This window comes from Electrophorus electricus, chromosome 15 (assembly GCF_013358815.1).
Source record: "Electrophorus electricus isolate fEleEle1 chromosome 15, fEleEle1.pri, whole genome shotgun sequence".
Lineage (NCBI taxonomy): Eukaryota > Metazoa > Chordata > Actinopteri > Gymnotiformes > Gymnotidae > Electrophorus > Electrophorus electricus.
Window position 1 is genome coordinate 10,011,717 of NC_049549.1, and position 20,000 is coordinate 10,031,716.

Here is a 20,000-nt window from a genome sequence, read left to right on the forward strand (position 1 = left end):
GGTACTGTGGGGTGTCTGATATATGTAGGTACTGTGGGTTGTCTGATATATGTAGGTACTGTGGGGTGTCTGATATATGTAGGTACTGTGGGGTGTCTGATATATGTAGGTACTGTGGGGTGTCTGATATATGTAGGTAATGTGGGGTGTCTAAGATATGTAGGTACTGCTGAGTTTCTGCTATATTTTGTTGTCAAGTTTCAGGTAAGTTTCAGGTAGGTTGGAGGGCTTTATGTATAAATAGCTATTATAGAATACAGGAATGCATAGTTGTTGTAGGTTTAAAGGTAAATCTATAGGCTAAATGCAGGGAATCTCGAAGCTTAGTAGGCTTCCTGTATGGAGTGTCTCATGAGCCCTACAGGTACAGTAAAGCAGTAAAGGTGCAGGAAAGGTCTGCTTTCCCACAGCTAAACGAAACAAGCACCAGTTTAGGGGTACAGTAAAGCGACCATGGCGGAAACCCAGGATCGGAACAGAACACTCCCAGGTGCGAGATGACTGCTCCCAATATCAGCACAAAAATCAGTTCTCAGTGAAGTGCTTTTGTTCATTCCTGCTTCGTTCGGACACCCAGACTTTTAAGTAGTCTGGCCATGGGGCTTGTGGGGTTTGGGGTTAGATTTAACAACCTAAGGGTGAGGGTATGAATTTAGGGTTAGTACTAAGATTGAAGTTTAATTTCAGTGGCCTTATTGATGATAGCTGAAGCTGGGGTTTGGCAAAATTGCTTCAACCTGTCTGCTGTAAAACTAAACCTATTTCATTTTATCAAGTAGGTTTTTAACATTTGAGCTCAAAAGCAGGAATTCTGATTCTGAAGCGAAACCTTCTTTCTCTAGCTCCTTGGTTCTTTTCTCTAAGTGAGAATAAAAGAATGAGCTGAGATGTCTTATTCCTCAGAGGTTTCCATGTGTAAGTGCTAAAAATGGCCACACCACACACCACTGTGTAGATGTGTTTGTGTGGGTGTGTGAGAGAGAGAGCCAAGCTTGTGGTCCTCCATGCTATAGCAAAGATGCAATAAATGAGAATCATAACAAAAACAGACACACACACTCAGGCACTCACACATACACTCAACCCCACCATGGATAAGGAGTGTGTGTTAGAGAGATAGTCAGAGAGAGAGAGACAGAATGTAGAAGGTGCATATCACCACCTTTAAAGCATGCAGGTGTTGTGTGTGTGTGTGTGTGTGTGTGTGTGTGTGTGTGCATGTCTGTGTATGCATGCACGTCTGTCAGTGTCTGTGTGTGCGTGCGTGCCTGTGTGTGTGTGTGTTTGTGTGTGTGCGTGCGTGTCTGTGTATGCATACATGTATGTCAGTCTCTGTGTGTGTGTGTGCGTGCGTGCGTGCGTCTGTGTGTATGTCTATGTATGCATGCACGTCTGTCAGTCTGTGTGTGTGTGTGTGTGTGTGTGTGCGCGTGTTCCGCATACCTGCTCATGTATTGGGTAGGCTGTGAGGTTGTACTGGCGGGAGGACGATGATATCTGGATGTGTCTTAGCCAGCTGGTGCTATCACACACATGCCCATCCAATCCTGCTTTCTGTTCCAGAACAGAAGAGACAGAAAGAGAAGGAGTCACTCTTTGATCTTTATCTTTTACGGGTTACTCTTCACAGTGTCTAAACCGCATGCCACCCAGAGTGGTCTGAGACTCCAAACGGAGATTATACACACATAATCACATCTGCTCCTATACGTGCTCTCTCTCTCTCACACACACACACACACACACACACACACAAACACACACAAAGTAACAATTATATATGTAGCTTCTGTAACTTGCATGCCTCCCCACACACACATAAACAAACTTTACTGACTCCGCTACAAAGATAAAGGTGACCTGTTGGGAATAGGTCAGACAGACTTTATTTTTGTTCCAGGCATATTGTTCCGATCAATTGATAAAACTGATCTCTTCACAAAATGTATGATCATTTAATGGACTTTATCGGCTGCACGCCAAAAGAAAATGTTATGTTAAAAAACAAACTCTCAAAACAACAACAAAAAAACGACAACAACAAAATGTATGATCATTTAATGGACTTTATCGGCTGCACGCCAAAAGAAAATGTTATGTTAAAAAAACAAACTGTCAAAACAACAACAAAAAAACTGCTTAATTTGTTATGCACACCATTTTAATAGAGCTGCGTGCTGGAAAAAAGTAAAACATTAAAAAACCAAAGAATAAATTGAATGATGAAATTTGTATGTGTGTATATGTGTTATATATGTATTACATATATATATATATATATATACACACACACACACACACACACACACATATATATATATATATATGTATGTGTGTGTGTGTGTGTGTGTGTGTGTGTGTGTGTGTGTGTGTGTGTATATATATATGCGCGAGAACGTTTTTAACGTTTTACTGACTATATACATATTTGACTAAATTATATTTTGATACATTAAGACAGTTGAGAAACATTAAAAAATACGTTTCAAAAACCGGGTAACGGTAAGGATTTATCTGAGTCCTTGCGATATAAAACACGCTCTCCCTCTCCCTCTCACTCCTCATCTGTTTCGCAAACTAATTGCTCACCGTTAAAGGAGAAAAGCGGCGGCGTGCCGATCTGTGCTGCCCTGCGATTGTTGTCAACTGCGTCTCGGTCTTTGCCTTAATGTCCAGCCCCGGCATTTACGTCTGCTATTATTTACAATAAATGCACACAGCTTGCCATCTTCCTAAACACAGAACACTGCACTGAAAACTACGTTCGCTAAACGTGTACTGCTGGAAATAATAAAACAATTACAAGTATTTTGAATGTTCATATAACTGAAAAAAGTTATGCTATTCTTTGTTTATTATTTATTATTATTTATTACTTAGACTATGTTTAGACACGCTTCGGAAATATAGCCGATGGAAGGGATTTTAGAAATATTCATATATTATTCTACAAAACGCAGCGTTACACTATAATCTTAAATCGTGAATTTACTCCATCATTCCTATTTTAATCGTCGCACAATATATATTTATAATTCAATTACGTCTACATAATACTTTCAGCATTAGCACCTGCACATACGTTACAAAATGCCTTCCTCGTGCACGTTTTTTAACGTGCTTGCTCTAGAATTAATTTAATAAGGTATAAAACATTACAGCCGACAAAAGTTTCAACCGACTTTAGTTTAAGCAGTCAGAAAGTCTTAAACACGTCTGAACAGGCAGTAATTAAATCGCATTGAAAACCAGCAAAAATATTCCAAAGACGTACGATACACACGATATGAATTCTGTAATTAGTCATTTTTGCACTTATGTGAGAAAGAGCTTGCCCATCGCTTTAATATAATTCTATGAGTTCAAAGGTGAATGATGGATGGACTATTATTCAGCCAATAAGTTGTTACGTGCCAGCGCTCGCTGTTGATAATAAAACACCAATGAAATACCTACCGTGAGAATTATTTCATAGGTGACGCAGAAAATATCTGGAGGAAAACAAAAATCACTAGAATAGAAAAGGAGGAAACTCCGATAGAAATTCGCTGAGGTAGAGTTTCAGGGGGAAAAAAATCACAACGCCCAAGAACGTCGATAAAACGCTGCCTCACGGTTTGTGTCGTGTTGTTTGTGTCCAAGGATGTCTTGCTCTAGGAAATATCAGTTTGACACTCGCCACGGGACCTCGCGGTCTCTCCTCGCTCTCCGCCCGTTCGCTGCTGTAGTCAAGCAGACAACGCGCGCCCAGTTCCCCGGGTGATGAAAAACTTCACCGCGCTCGTCCGCAGTTAAAGCCCCCCGAGGTGTCCGACCGACTGACCGCCTCGCGAGGATTAAAAACTCGGCTTTTGTTATCTTTCTTCCCCTCTCACTCTTTTTTTTTGCACGCGAGAGTAAATGAGAGAGATACGCAGGGATGGCGAGGATCCCCGCACTTATCCCGCGTGCGATATGATTGGTGTCTGTGTCTCCGGCAGTGTCTCCCCGAACTGTCTCGTTAAAAGTGCATCATCTCCTGTCCCGCGATGTCCCATGCGGGGGGGGGGGGAGAGGATGAGTCGCGAGGCGGAGGGAGGAGGAGGGGAGGGGTGATGTCTCGCGTGTCCACTGTTCGGAAGTTGCGCGAGGCTCCCCGCAGTTAATTTTAAAGTGACAGGAGCGCGCGGTAGGAGAGGCGAGGTCAGCGCGAGGTCGGGATGGGGCTTCTCGTGGATCGACTAGAACACGAACCCCCCCCAAACCCCACCTCCTCCCACCCCCGCCCGCTTTTGATGAAGCCATCCAGCAATCACGGAATCGGCCCGTTTCACACTTTCTCTCTCCGCAAGAGAGAAGAAGAGGGGATGAGGTAGGACCTGCGGAACCCTAAATCCAGGGGAAAATCTTTTTGATGGAAATAGTCGAACTCGGCGCTGGAGTCGGCTAAAAATAAGTTACGTGTATGTTGTGTCGTTGTGGAGCACTGTGCCATATCTAAATTGGGAGTGTTATTATGTTACGGTTTGATGCTAAAATCGAAGGGGCATTTATCTCAGACAGAAGGCTACACCTGCTGCAGAGTATACACGGCGAAGGCCCGCGACCCTGGGGCACGAGGGCGAAGCACAACAAATCTAAACGCCACCGAAACAAAAGGCACTCGCGCCCGCACGCGCAAACGCAGGCACATATTCTGTACCGAGTCATCAGACATCAACTAGAGGAATCTAAGAATCATGGCCAATTTATAGACGTCAAATGATTAAACAAAATAAAAGCCCCGCCTTTTTGTTTAGTAATCTCGATTTTATTTTGAAGTGCGATTTAATCAGCCTTGCGCGAACATAAAAAAGCAGTAAAAAACCAAAAACAAACAAAAAAAACTTTCATGGAACTGTTCAGTACGAGTGTCGCATTGTAGAATTTAGGACTTAAATTCTAGTATCTGGTATTCATATTAAACCGCAAGCCTAGTTAGCACTTCTGCATAGTTTGTTAGGTTCAGCGCTCTGGTGCGGTGACGGCTCGCTCATACGGCTGATGATGATTAATCGTTCTCTCTGGCCGCTATCTGTGGCACCGAGCTCGAGGTTCAGATAATGTCCATTGTTTTATGAAATCGCAGGGCAGAACCAGAGGAAGGACAGGAAAAATCATGAGTAAATAAGGCCGCCCTCGCCAGAGATTCCCATGCCGTCCGCTCCTTGAGAACCGCAAAGAGACTCCGGTCCGCCGCGCATCGATTTCCTGCCATTCCTCGACTTGTCCATTGTTGGAAGTCTTTTTAATTTAGCCATAAATTGGGAAAGCTCAAGCTATGAGCTATTCTATTTTCTCCCTGTCAGGGTGAGGGATTTGTTTTATGATGCATTGTGTATTAAATACAAGTAATCTGGGAAAGTGATTGCTTGGCCTCGCCGGGGCCTGATGGAAGTTGGCGATAGAGCGGCTCCTCCGCCGCTTTTTTTTTCTGAAAAGGAGGAAGCCGTATAGGATAAACAGAAAGCCCCGCGGTATCTCTACCACCAGCGGCAAGACGGGGCAAGAGGGACTGGACGTGGGGCAGTAGCAAGCGTGTCAGTTCAGGCATCTCACGATAGATGGCGTTCTGAGCCGAAAAAAAGGGGGAAAAAACTTTTTCATTTCTTCGGGAGAGAAGTTGCACATTTGACACATTGTTTAACGTCAGACTCAGAAATCCTGGGAGATATTCAAACGCGCTGGAAGGTTTAATTTATTAGATTCGTGGATATTTACTCGAACTGAGAGACTTTATTATTTTCGCACGGGGCGAGAGAATTCTCGCGTTGCAGTGCCTCTCCGGAGGGAAGCGCATCAGTCAAGCGCGGAGCCGCGGAGTTGCCGAGACGCGCGGTCATTTCTTTCCGCGACGGCTAGATTGCAGGGCGACGCAGTCCACATTAAGGCGTCAAACTGCTCGATGGCACATAAAAAGATTCAGCTGTATTGCCTTGAATGGAAATCACCCCGTCGACCTACAATGCTGCTTACCGCTAAACAATGAGTGAGGCAATAAAACTCAGCTCAGTTCGACCTTATTATGAATTTATTAAAACGGTACCCACAATAATTTAGTTAAGGTTGTGGGTGTATATTTGTACACGCTATTACTGCCGCCTGCAAGAGGCATTTAAAAGATTGCTTTGTTTAAACGTAGGTTCTGGCCGTTTAGTACAAGATTTAACTGGACTGTCGCCCAAATTCAGTTTATGAGCACATTGGAAGGTCGCAAAGCACGCAAGCATTTACACACAAGTATACACGCAGCACAAAAGCACACACCAAAATTAAACAACCCTAATCTTGAACGACTATCCTAATTTGAACATCAAATTTAGATGTGCGCAAAGAATCTCATATTTCAATTCTACAAATATTTTATCCATTAAAATAAAGACCCCATTGCTGGTCAAAAGTCTTAACGTCATAGAAGTGCGTTCAAACGTCGCTTGTTGCAATGTTTAGAGCTATTCCTTCTTCCCGTCCCGGGACGTTTGCATGCAAGCTGCGTTGCACATCTCTCTCTCTCTCTCTCTCTCTCTCTCTCTCTCTCTCTCTCTCTCTCTCTCTCTCTCTCTCTCTCTCTCTCTCTCTCTCTCTCTCTCTCTCTCTTGTTTGAGTGCTGCTGCACGGTTGGGTTTGTTTATTTGCAGTAGGCTGGTGAGAGAGTGGGTGCATTAAGCCATTTGAGTAAGCTCCGCGGAGGGGGAATCCCAGATGGTCTAGAAACTGACGCCGGGACGGGGCTGCTCCCTGCGGTCTTCCCTCGTTCCCTGAGCCGCATTTAATGGAAACACTGTGTACGAGACGCATTCCAGCACATCCTAACGGGAAAGGGGTGAGGGGGGGGCGAAGAAAAAGAAAATATCGCAGCCAAATCCACATGAAATAGTTCAACCATTCATCGGGAGAGACCTCCCATTGATAGGAGCGAAAAGCTGCGTTAAGATTATGCTACGCCTCCCCACAGACGCCACTCCAAAACCCGCCATTAACTTAAAGTGCAGGACCACTCAATCAACAGGCACAAGCAAAACTCATTTAATACTGCTCCATGCAGCCACTTCAAACCCCGCGGGCTACCCCTCGTTACCGCTTAGCAAGTCTTTGTTAGCTCCTGATAGTCTACAGATCTGAAGAGTGGATAATTTAAGTTCATATTGTCCTTCTGTTTTTTTTCTCTAACTCAATTTACGTATGGCAAATCTGAATTATTACAATTACTACAGGCTTAATGCGTCTGAAAAACGACCCGTAAAAAAAGGGGATGCTATTTACAAATGATTAAACTAGTATTATCAACATTTATACGTTAAATTTAAAATTCCTATAAATGTTTGTGCATGTCACAACACATTTTCATATATTTCACGTTTCATACGTTTCACTTGAATTAACGTTTTATGCAAATAACGTTAAATAAAAAAGACGCAAAAATACAAAAAAGCGCAAAAAAACCAAACATAAAACAACCTCGCAAAAAATCTATATAATCTATCAGTAATATGCCACCACTGTCAACTTACAAGTTGTGTGTGTTAATGAAAAAGAAAAAAAGAAAACACGCCACTCTCGCTCCGCCCGCAGCTCCAAATAAAACAGACTTTAGAGTTTAAGGGAACCATCCCATCCCTCGCGAGCCAATTACCATTAAAAAAGAAGAGAGGAAATGAAACTGGAAAAATGTAAATAAAAACGTTCCTCGGATATGGAAGCGTGCCCGTAGAGCCCGCGTTAATCTCCACCTCGGTAATTTGGTTCTCAGAGCGAGCCATTGCATTCCCGCTGCTGCGCCCCGCGCCCTGCCATAAATTACAGCTTTATGCGGACGGGGGTCAGCACGCCCCCGCCCGCTGCTCCGCGCGCTCCCGTCTCGGTGCGGCGCGCAACAGCCGTGTTTACCCTCTCACCCGAAGGCCAGACGGGCTCTCCTAATTATTATTTTCATTTGCCAAGGTCAAGAGAGAGAGAGAGAGAGGGAGAGGCAGAGAGAGGGAGAGAGAGAGAGCATGTTTCTGTCTGTTGAAGTGAGTCCTTTGCGTTTCGGCTGAATTAGTAGCCCCTCATCTTGCCCTCGTCTGCGAAGTCTCACCCGTTGTGTCAGCCGTAGGCCCCAGGGTAGGGCCAGCGTGGCGCGGGAACCATGTTTCATACCCCCCTGTATCTCACTGTTTCCCACCTTCTCTCATCTCACTTGCTCACCTACACACACACACACACACACACACACACACACACACACACACAAGAGAGAGAGATCCTGGAAAACTGTCACTAACTTGCAAATTCAGAATGCTCCCCCATTAAAAAAAGGCAAAAGAACTAGTCTATATATCGTCATATCTTCAACTAGTCTTCATATCACAAACTCCTCTCTGAAAAGAAGGAATTATTGCTGTATGAATATACAACCCCATTTTATTGCCCTGTGAGAACGTGTGCCACAGCCCCGACTTGCACATAAAAGCCACAATCCAAGACGTGGAAGTTTTTGGAAACATTCACAGTATGACGAACATTCGCCGACAATTTCAAGAGTGGGCAACGTGTTCTTGGAGTCAGTTCAGAGCTTTAGTAATTTTTGTTTTTGAATGGCATGTAAAAAGCCAGACTGGCGGATGTGAAAGAGATAGACTGTGTTCGCCACGTAACGTGAACTTAATTGCTTTGACAGCGGGAATGACAAAACGTGACTCGGTCCCGATAACACGGCGCTCGCTAAAACAGGACCAGTGGTCTAACGCACAATGCGCCATTCAAACCGAGAGCCTTAGCGGAGGGCGCGGAGGGACGTGCTTAAAAACACACACGTAGGTGGGAAGTGCTAGAAATGTATTCGCACCGCTGAGCTCTGGGTTGAAAAGTCTCTCCCGAGCTGTGGCCTCCGGCACGGCAGCAGGCAAGGAATGTGCCACCACTGGTGGGGCGTGAGGAGGGAGCGTTACTGGAGCCCGGGAAAGGAGGACGTTGCAGGCTGTGATAATCAAGGGTACTTCCCTTGCGGACTCCCTCTCAACACAAGCCACACTGTCTGCGGGCCGCGGGGTGCGATAAACCCCGCACCGGTGTCAGAGGTAACGTTTTTAAAACATAAATTAGGCTGGCGCGGGAGGGAAAGGGTGGGAGAGGGTCCAAAACGCGCCGGGACACACTGGAAACTTCAACAATTCGTCTCCCCCTCCCCCCACCCCCTCGGCTTGTCTTACCATTTCACCTCGCTCCCGGTATATATATTGTGTGTGGAAGAGGTCTGGGGGGGGGGGGGGGTGTGGATAGGTAATTAGAGCATGTTATTGGGCCCTGTAACGAGAGCAAATTGCTTCTTAAACGTCCATAGATATAATCTTTTCAAATAAAAGCCTTTTTATGTCTGAAGAACAGGATAGAACATACCATTTAGCATCCAAGGCGGGGCTGTTGTACATTCATTACATTTATTAACCTGTCTGAGGCTGTTTGAAGGAGTGCTCCCTCACAGAAACGGTTTATTCATGTGCCGTGTGCCAGTGAAAAGCTAATATTCAATATCAGAGATCACACACTCACACACACACACACACACTCTCTCTCTCCTTCCTGGTAATAGGAAATCAGATACCCTAAACTACCCTCATTACATCCAAGAGCTCGACCCCTCCTCTCTGTCCTGGTCCTCCAGGTCTTGATATCTTCGGACTAGGTGGAATTCCTGGAATTCCTCTGGAACAGCACTTGCCCATTACAGCAGTCCATGTTTTAATAATCACGCGTGGACGTAAGAACGAACGCTTTTCGCCGACAGCCTTTAAAGCGAAGTCATTAAGGCCTAAAATAGCGTTTATAACTTGGACCTCTTTTTTTCTCCCGCCGTTTCACCGCTCAGTGTAAACGCAGGTGTCGTAGAAGCAACCAAAGCGCACGTGGTGCCAGATACTCGAGGCACGCAGCGTGCAGGTCACGCGGTAGCAGAGTGTATATTGATCCGTTTTCTATTGTTTTCTTTCTTTTTTTTTTTTTTTTTGTTCCGTCAACATAAAGTTTTCGCACCTTTTCAATAGCAGGAAAAAGTCAAACAAATTGACAAATCGTCTCTACTAAAAGTTTCGTAAAATGTTCTGCTTCTAGCAACAGAATTTCTACTGGAAACAGGCTTAGCCGACTGATAATCCAAATTATAGCAAATTATTTTCATCGCGTTCTTTTATGTTTATTTCTTGAATGTGTGACGATAATGGCGGGTTATAAAGGTAGTTATCAATGTCCTCTATAGACCTGCGGTTTACTTTTGTTTTGCATGAGCGGTTTTAACAGAAGCATTTTCCACAAACTGTGTTTTGGAGTTTATCTAAAGAGCATTCACAGGAAATGGACACCCCAAATTTAATTGCAAACAGCACTAACCAAACGCAGCGTTTCAAAGGGGAGAAGCAGAAGACAACTCAAGCTAATTAAGCGTCGGCAGGGAGCCTGGGTCGCTCTTATTTAGAGCTTCGCTGGTTTTCACTGGCTTCAAAGGGACTCCAAGTTAGCAAAGCTTTATATTTAACTAGCTTTAACAAGGCACGGGGGTGCTGTGTTCTGTGTTATGTCTGAGCGCGCGCGCGCGCGCTCACACACACACACACACACACACACACACACACACACACACACACACACACACACACACACACACACACACACACACACAGATCCCTGTATTCATGCATACATGTGCACACACCCACACACACACCCGCCTAACATGCATAATGGTGTGTTCCCTCTCAGATATGTTACCCAATAGGCTTAGGGGCATCTGTGTGCTGCCCCTGCCTGACAAGGCAATTAGGATGGTAATCATACATTGTAGTCAGTGATTGTGTAAACGCACAAACTTGACCGTAAGCGTGTATTTTGAGCTTTATATTGACCTTGTGCTTAGATGTTTCCTGTAGGGACTCTTACTAGGACTACACATGGGTTTTCACTGATTAATCTGAACATTTGCCTAATGATTACACTTACTTAGTCCCTTTATCTGTTGTTGTACATTACACTTGTCATTTAGGGCCCAGACCTGGATCCTCCATTAAGCTGCTTTCTGTAAAACTGCTTTCTAACGACATCTGTTGTATAAAGTAATATACAAATACATTTGAACTGAAGTTTATAAGGATGATGGTTTATGCCTTTATTTCATGTCATAATATATATCAAATCAGATATATTGTCGGTTTTGCTGTAAAAAATAAAAGAGATTTCATGTATTGTTTTATATAGGTAATATATACATCATTAGTTCATTAGTGGTTTATGCACTAAAAACATGAGTTAACAACCCTGCTTACTATCTTTACTCTTAAGAAAATGTAGTCACAGGTTTGTGTGTGTGTGTGTGTGTGTGTGTGTGTGTACTGCGAGTTGATTGACTTGTCAGACATGGGCGTCAATAGTGCAGGTTTATTCAATTCCAGCCCAATCATGGAGGTGTCACAGTGTTTTGGGCGGGAGCTCGGCATGGCCTAGACCGCCTCTGATAAATCTGCTTTTATGACTCTCACTTACAGCTTTTATGGCTCAGTGTTGGAGAGACTGATTCACAGATCAATCATACGTGTGTGTGTGTGTGTGTGTGTGTGTGTGTGTGTGGGTGTGTGTGTGTGTATGAGTGAGAGTGAAGGAGTGTGGAGAGTGGTGAGGAGCAGTGCCCTGTCCACACACACAACGTGAGCACAAACACACACAAGCACCACCACCACACACACACACACACACACACACACAGGTAAAGCTGGATCGATGCATATCAGGAGGCTGGGTTGATTTAATGCTGCTGAACTATGTCCGGATTGTCTTTTCATCTCTTTCTTTCCATTTCTCTCCCTCCTTTCCTCTGCCGTCCCTCTTTCTATAACCCTACACCACTAATATTTCATCCCTCTTGCTCTCAATTTCTCCATCCATCTATCCTTTCCAATTCTTCAGGTTTCTCCTCTCCTCCCCTCTCCTCCCCTCTCCTCTCTTCTTTGAAAAATGATATTAAGGAATCATGTAGTTTCAAACTGACCTTCTTCATCTGTCATTCAATGCTAATTTGTCATAGTTTCTATACAAATTAATTTAGTTTCAGAAGCACTCTCACACACACACACACACACACACACACACACACACACACACACACCCACACCAAAAAAACAAAAAAAACCACCACGCCGAATGACCTCTGTCTGAGACGGTAGTTTCCTGAGGGCTCTCAGTAGAAAGGGTATGAAGCAAAAACTGTAGGCAGTGGGGCAAACTGAAAGACAGGAAACGACTTCTGATTGCACACATGCGCACACACACCTACTGAAGTGTAAAACCCACCACTCTCCAGCACCTATAGAAAACCAATGGCCTTTCTTAAATTATCCGCCACACAACCCCATCAGTGCATATCAAGCAATGCATATCAAGCAATCTATGTTAACCTAGCAATTATAAAGCCTCTATTACATCTCTTAGCCAAACCCATTCAAAAGCAATAGCTTTACGGACATTTTACAGAATCAAAGCGTCAGGTTTGCTTTACATCTACTGTGCATAAGCCATTGCTACATTTATTCTTATTATTTTGCAGTATTTTGTTGTTGAGTTTTGATGGATGTTGGTGTTAGTTGTAGATGTTAATGGATGATGGTGTTTGCTTTAGGTGTTGCTGAATGCTGGTGTTGGTTGTAGATGTTAGTGAATGATGATGTTTGCAGGTCCTGCAGAATGTTAGCTTTTGTTGGAGGTGTTCGTGCCTGATGGTGTTTGTGTTGGGTGTTTATAAAAGTTGGTGTTTGTAAGAGAATGCTTGATGATGGTGGTGTTTACTGGAGCTGTTAGTGGATGATAATGTATGTTGTTGGTATTGTTGAATGTTGGAGTTGGTTGGATATGTTTATGGATTATGATGATGGTGTATGTTGTTGATATTGCTGAATGTTGGTGTTGGTTGGAGATGTTAATGGATGATGGTGTATGTTGTTGGTATTGTTGAATGTTGGTGTTGATCGGAGATGTTACTGTATGATGGTGCTTGCTGTTGGGTGTTAATGGAGGTTGGTGTTGGTTGGAGATGTTACTGGATGAGGTGTTTGCTGTTGGGTGTTGATGAAGGTTGGTGTTTTTTTTTTTGTTTGCTATGTTGCTGACTGCTGGTGTTCTGTCTCTGTCTGTGTTAAGGAGTACTGGATACATTAGTACATGTGAGCAAAAAAACTTGACCAGTACAGTATTAGTTTAAAGTAATGACTTCCTGTGTCAATCCTCCATGGCCACAGTCTGACACTCCTCCTTCTATCTCTCCTCTCTTCTGACCCCCTCCCCCTCCCTCGCTTTGTTTATAGAGGGATGAGGGGTATTTATATTAAAGCCGGCCCGTGGGTGAATGCATGGCGGCTGGTACCATGAGGAGTGGCACTAAATATCTGATTGTTTGAAAGAAGTGGTCTCTCCTTCCTTCACTCCTCTCCTCTGTTCTTTCATCTCCCCTCATAATTTAAATCTATCTATCTATCTATCTATCTATCTATCTATCTATCTATCTATCTATCTATCTATCTATCTATCTATCTATCTATCTATCTATCTATCTATCTATCTATCTATCTATCTATCTGTCTGTCTGTCTATCTGTCTGTCTGTCTGTCTATCTACTTTTATTAAAGAAGTGGGTATCCAGCACCACAGTATAGACATTTGAAAAAAGTCTAACACAGAGATATATCATGTTTCTGTAACCCACGACACCACATAGTGCTGATCTCCCTGATGTAGACTTGACGGTTGTCATGGGTTTATGATGTGAAGCGGCTGGTCTATACAAGAACAGGTGTGCTGCTTCTCACAGTGCTGCTCATGTTTATGACATCACTGTGTTTGTCAGTCGCACATTTATGACACATGCATCTGAGTCAGTTACATCAACTAGGGTTTCCAAAAACAGCGGCAAGGACAGACGTTACAGGGCGCAAGCTAGGATGTCTGTGTGTGTGTGTGTGTGTGTGTGTGTGTGTGTGTGTGTGTGTGTGTGTGTGTGTGTGTTGGGGGGGGGGCGATTACACTTCAGCTGACTGATTGCTGCCTTCACTATGAATAGTTAAAAATGCTTTAATCTGCAGTTTCATTTCATTTCAATGGAAAAACAACCTTTACACCATATCCCTTTGTTTGTTTCCCTCTCAGCTTACATGTTCACACACACACACACACACACACACACACACACACACACACACACACACACACGCACGCACGCACCAGCAGAGGGAAATACAGTGTGTCATTACATGAACACTGAGCCTTGGAGCAGTGTCTTGGGACACAGGGTGTATAATACAGCTATGGATGTATGTGTGTGCATTTCCTGGGGCTGAATCTAAGCTATGAATAGATCTTGTGTGTATGCATGCTAGCATGCCGAGTGTATCTCTGTGCAAGGGCATCGGTGATTCCAGGCTGTGTTGGCACTATAGTGCACAGGTCAAAACATTGTTCTTTCAAACCAGTCAGTATGTTATTACTGCGCTTAAGAAAACTGATCATTCAATAGTACCTTACAGCACAGCGGAGAGTGCAAACTGTCAGCACCATCACACTGCACAGAGATCAAACCCATCACATCACAATGATGGAGGGATTGAAAGTACAGCGTGTTTCAGTTTTACACAGACTTGCTGGTGTCAGCTCCAAAACACACCAAGGCCTTCAGGTTACCAGGTAATGTGTGCCTGTGAATGTGTGCCTGTGTATATAGGCAGTGATACAAGAGAGTGCTGTCATGGGTGTGAATGCATTTGTACGCATACATGTGTGCCCTGCATATTACTGCTCATGCATGCTTTTTTGGTGTGTGTGTGTGAGTATGTGTGTGTGTGTGTGTGTGAGAGAGAGAGAGAGAGAGAGAGAGCTCTTAATAGAACTCCGTCACAGTGCTGCCAGACTGGAACAAGCAGGGTAATGAATGAGTATAGCCGCAGATCCCAGAATTCCCTCTGCTGACCCCATGCCAGCCAGACCCCATTGCCTCTGGCTACACCTCAGACAGAGAGCGAGCCAGAGAGAGAGAGAGAGAGAGAGAGAGAGAGAGAGAGAGAGAGAGAGAGAGAGAGAAATGGTGTAAGACAGAGTTGAGACAGAGAGCTGGAGTGAGAGAGAGAGAGAGAGAGACACTGAAAAAGAGAAAGAGAGTGAGAGAGAGAGCAAGAGAGAGTGAGGTAAAGAGAGCACAAAAGAAAGACAAGACAAAGAAAATAAAAACGGAAGATAAAAACGTGAGCTGCAGAGAGAATGTACAGTCTGAAAGTCAAAAAGGAGGAAAGAGAGAGATAAAAGGGAAAAGGTGAAAGGACAGAATAAAAGAGGAAAAAGAAGAGATGAAGTGTGAGGGGTGAAGAGGAAGTGTGCGTGCGTGTGATTGATGAGAGTGTGTGTTGTTAAGAGGGGAGCCATCACATGTGATCACATAAACACTTATTCAGTGTGTGTGTTTGTGTGCGTATGTGAGGGTGTGTATGTGTGTGATTGATGAGCGTGTGTGTTGCTAAGTGAACATTGGGCTTGACGAGGCTGAACACAGCTTTGAGCTGTCACCAAAGAGAAAACACACACCATTAATCAAGCTTAATTAACTCTCTCTCTCTCTCTCTCACACACACACACACACACACACACACACACACACACACAAACCAGCACTACCAGCCTTGTGCCACAAACCAATTCCATTTCAGTATAAGTCTGAATGTATGTACGTTTTCATTAAAAGCACAAGAGAGTGTGTGCTTGAGTGACTGAGTATGACTGAGTGAATATATGAGTGAGTGGGTGCATGAATGGGGGGATGAGTGACTGTGAGGGAATGAATGTATGATTAAGTGTGTGTATGAATGAGTATTTGAATGAGTGAGTGTATGAATGAGCATGTATATGTGTGTGAGTGAGTGAGTGCATGAATAAGTATGTGGGTGTGTGTGTATATGCGTGCATGAATTAATGTATGAGTTTATGAATAAGTGAGTATATGAGTGAGTGTGAGTGAGTGAGTGTATGAATGATCATATGAGTGAGTGTATTACTGAGTGTATGAATGAGTCTATGAATGAATGAGTGTGTGAGTGAGTGTATGAAGAGTGGGTGACAGAGTGAATATTTGTATGACTTTGCTAAAATCACAGGTGCTCGCATAACTCAGAAAACCTCTTAACACTCATTCTAATATGTCAGATTACCGACACCTGCTGTCCTGTCTGCACTCCACACCCCCACGGCTGAAAGCCTCATCCATCATTATTCAGCCTGACACCTTTCAGACCCCCCTGCTCAATTAGTCCGCTCGGCAACTGTTGCCATGTAGAAGGGGCAGCTGTTTTTGCCTGTGGAAGGAAAATTCACACTCTTACCAGACAGACCCACATACATACACAATGACCAGACACACTCATATGCTGACCAGACTCACTCACATACCCGCTGACCAGACTCACACATACGTTAACCAGACTCACACACATACACGCTGACCAGACTCACACACATAGGCTGACCGGACCCGCACAAATGCTGACCAGACTCACACACATATACCCTGCCCAGACTTTTTCTTTTTGACTTGAACTCCACTTAGCTAATCACAAATATGTCTGCGTGACATAATAACACAACAAAACAGTGAGCAGTCTCTCTACTCTCCAACTCTGACTTCTATCTTCTCTCGCCCATCCCTCTCTCAGTTTCTCAATTTCTCTCCTTCTCTCCATTCTAGGTCCCTGCCCTTCTCCTGCTTTATCCCTCCGTCACCCTGCTCACACCTCAGACTGGACACGCTGGTCAGGAAGGATCAGGGACCCCCCCAGCCCCTCCACAGCCCACAATATCGTCATGGCAAACCTTCCCACTTGTCTTTGCGTGAGTGGGATGGGAGAGCCGGGAGCCAATCAGAGACCACGCGGTGCTTAATTACTGACTTGCAGTTAGGAAGAACCAAGAGCCATGGGAAGGATGGTAGGAGCTTAGATTGTAGAAGGACCAAGCGCCATTGGGAAGGATGGGAGGAGCTTAGGTTGTAGAAGGACCAAGCGCCATTGGGAAGGATGGTAGGAGCTCAGGTTAAAGAAGAACCAAGCGCCATTGGGAAGGATGGGAGGAGCTTAGGTTGTACAATGACCAAGCGCCATTGGGAAGGATGGGAGGAGCTTAGGTTGAAGAAGGACCAAGCGCCATTGGGAAGGATGGTAGGAGCTTAGATTGAAGAAGAACCAAGCGCCTTTGGGAAGGATGGGAGGAGCTTAGGTTGAAGAAGAACCAAGCGCCATTGGGAAGGATGGGAGGAGCTCAGGTTGAAGAAGAACCAAGCGCCATTGGGAAGGATGGGAGGAGCTCAGGTTGAAGAAGAACCAAGCGCCATTGGGAAGGATGGGAGGAGCTCAGGTTGAAGAAGAACCAAGCGCCATTGGGAAGGATGGGAGGAGCTCAGGTTGAAGAAGAACCAAGCGCCATTGGGAAGGATGGGAGGAGCTAAGGTTGAAGAAGAACCAAGCGCCATTGGGAAGGATGGTAGGAGCTCAGGTTGAAGAAGAACCAAGCGCCATTGGGAAGGATGGTAGGAGCTTAGGTTGTGCTCCTCACACCTAGACCTGCACTGCATTGAGCTAATCCAGTTGCTAAAGGGGCTGATGGGTAGATAAACTGCATCGGATGAGATGGAGCAAATGCAGGCAGAGAGAGAGAGAGAGAGAGAGAGAGAGAGAGAGAGAGAGAGAGAGAGAGAGAGAGAGAGAGAGAGAGAGAGAGGTGGAGACCAAGAATTAGAGACAGAGAGGGAAATAGAAAGACAGACGGAGAGAGGGAGAGTGAGAGAGAGAGAGAGAGAGAGAGAGAGAGAGAGAGGGAGAGAGAGAGACAGGGAAAGAAAGAAGGAGACAGGGAGAAAGAGAGGGAGACAGAAAGAGGTAAATGGAGAGAGAGAAGCACAGGACAAATGGACAGATGACTGCATGAATAAGAGAAAAACATTCCTGTGGTTTCGGCTGCAGTGCTGCGAGCACTTAAATGCGAAGTTGCTTCAGTGCTGACCGCATTGGACACAATACAGAAGAAATAAATGAGTATGGCATGCCTGCAATCCTAATCACACACACACACACACACACACACACACACACACACACACACACACACACACACACACACACACCAATCACTCTCTGGACTTGTAATCAACAGAAAAAAACCCTTACAGGATCCACGTTATTTTAGCTGCGCTCGCGCGCCGCCCTTACACAGGGAACCATTTCGCTCCGTATTCACTAGTCCACATTTAGAGCTATAAAGTGGCGATGTCACTTTCCTCAGTATCTCATTAACCTTTAGTGGAAAATGCCTCTGTTTCTGCACTCCACCAAACATCATTTTCTGGCTTAACACGTTTCTGTCACTTCCTGGTCATTGCTTATTTGACCTTTAACCAATCATCTCTCTCTGGTTCTCTGATCAACATGCAGCCCAGGATGTGTGTGTGTGTGTGTGTGTGTGTGTGTGTGTTCACTTTGAGAGCTGTTCTTGAAGCTCATCCATCACATAGGGACATAGGGGCCAGTGTTTGGGTCACCACTCACACTTTCTACTCTTTCATGAACTCTCCCTCTCTGCCTCTCTCTCTCGCTGTTTCTCACTACTTGCATAATGAGCCCTCTCTACTGTCTCAAGACACCGCACCGTTTCCCGTTCTTACTGCGATGTAGAAACTCAGAGCACATGCTGCAAATTTCCTTCTAGTTTCGAACTGATTCATATTTAGAACACTCGGTAAGAAAGTGCAGAACCGAGTCGCTGTTGAAGCACAGCCACTCTCTGACTAGTCCCTTCTCTAGTTTACATGGCCGTTGCTCCACACAACACCATCCGTTTAAGAAAATCTCATATCTGGGTGTCACGCATGTGTTATCGGCTCATCGGCTACGTAAGAGGTTGTTTCCTGTGCCGTCTAAAGCCATGCTTGGGCTGTTCAGTTGACGCTTGCTTAGCAACACGCTCATTCGCCAACGGATGTTCAAGACTGCCTTCAGAGAACCTGGGAAAAACAGCAACATGGATTGCTGCAATCCATAAAGTTCCAGGACAGCATCTCAGACTGATGATATATTAGACAGGATATTACTGCACAGTTATGTGTTCCCTCTGCATTCGGTCTGAAAGCCACATCAGCCAGACTGAAAGAGACTCTTAAGATTAACTATTGCTTGCTTCCAAAGAACTTATTTTAAAGGTGCCTTATTTCAGGAGAGCTTGGTACATTTACTTGACACTTTTTTATCCAACACGACTTACGATTCAGACTGAACATAACAGCGGCAACTTGGTGGCGGGGCTTGAACTGGCAAACGTCCACCTACAAGTTGAAGACCGTAACCTCCAAGCTACCACTGCCCTGGTATGTGGAACGAAGACACCGTGAACCTCAAACTCTGATGTCACCTCAGAAGCATAAATAAAACGGGATTTAAAAATACACCAGCCCCCAGTCTACCCCAGACACTTCAACAGGGCATGTGGCAAGTGTTCATATTTAACAGGGCCCCAGGCATGTTGTTAGTTTGTTCTGCACATTTCACTCCAAAAATATTGAGAAAGAATTTCAAAAGTCTAATCCCATAAAAGATGTATCTTTGTCCTTCCTTTTGTAAGTTTTTAATATATAGTGCATCAACAGGACATAACTAAGAAGCTCATCTGCTAGTTAGTTTGGTTCCTTAGAAATATTCACTCTATAATTTGCTAATGTTAGCTACTCTGCCATAGAAGTATAATTTGACAAGACATCTAATCAATCTGTCAAAATCAGTTTCATACCTTTTGTTTGGGTGCCTAAACGCTCCGTGGTTCACCTCTTGCAGTTAGCTAGCGATCTATTTTGAGCCATCGTGGTTTGCGGCCTTTAACTGGCCAATAAGAGCAGAGATAATCAATTACTCATGAACCCAACAAAAAACAAGGATTGTGAAAAAGAG

At 44.5% G+C, this 20,000-nt stretch overlaps 1 protein-coding gene across 8 annotated transcripts in view; it reads right to left on the reverse strand.

Annotated features, from left to right (window-relative positions):
* The window catches only part of mecom (MDS1 and EVI1 complex locus), a 94,110-nt gene that overhangs the window by 28,032 nt on the left and 46,078 nt on the right, over positions 1-20,000 (reverse strand). For 5 of the 8 annotated variants that reach the window (XM_035534402.1, XM_035534401.1, XM_035534398.1 and 2 more), the window contains exon 2: positions 1,444-1,554. The gene's annotated coding sequence lies outside the window, so the exon portion shown is untranslated. Of the gene's footprint in view, positions 1-1,443; positions 1,555-3,456; positions 3,562-20,000 lie in introns of those variants that run through there. The other 3 variants (XM_035534406.1, XM_035534403.1, XM_035534405.1) reach the window with 1 other exon arrangement.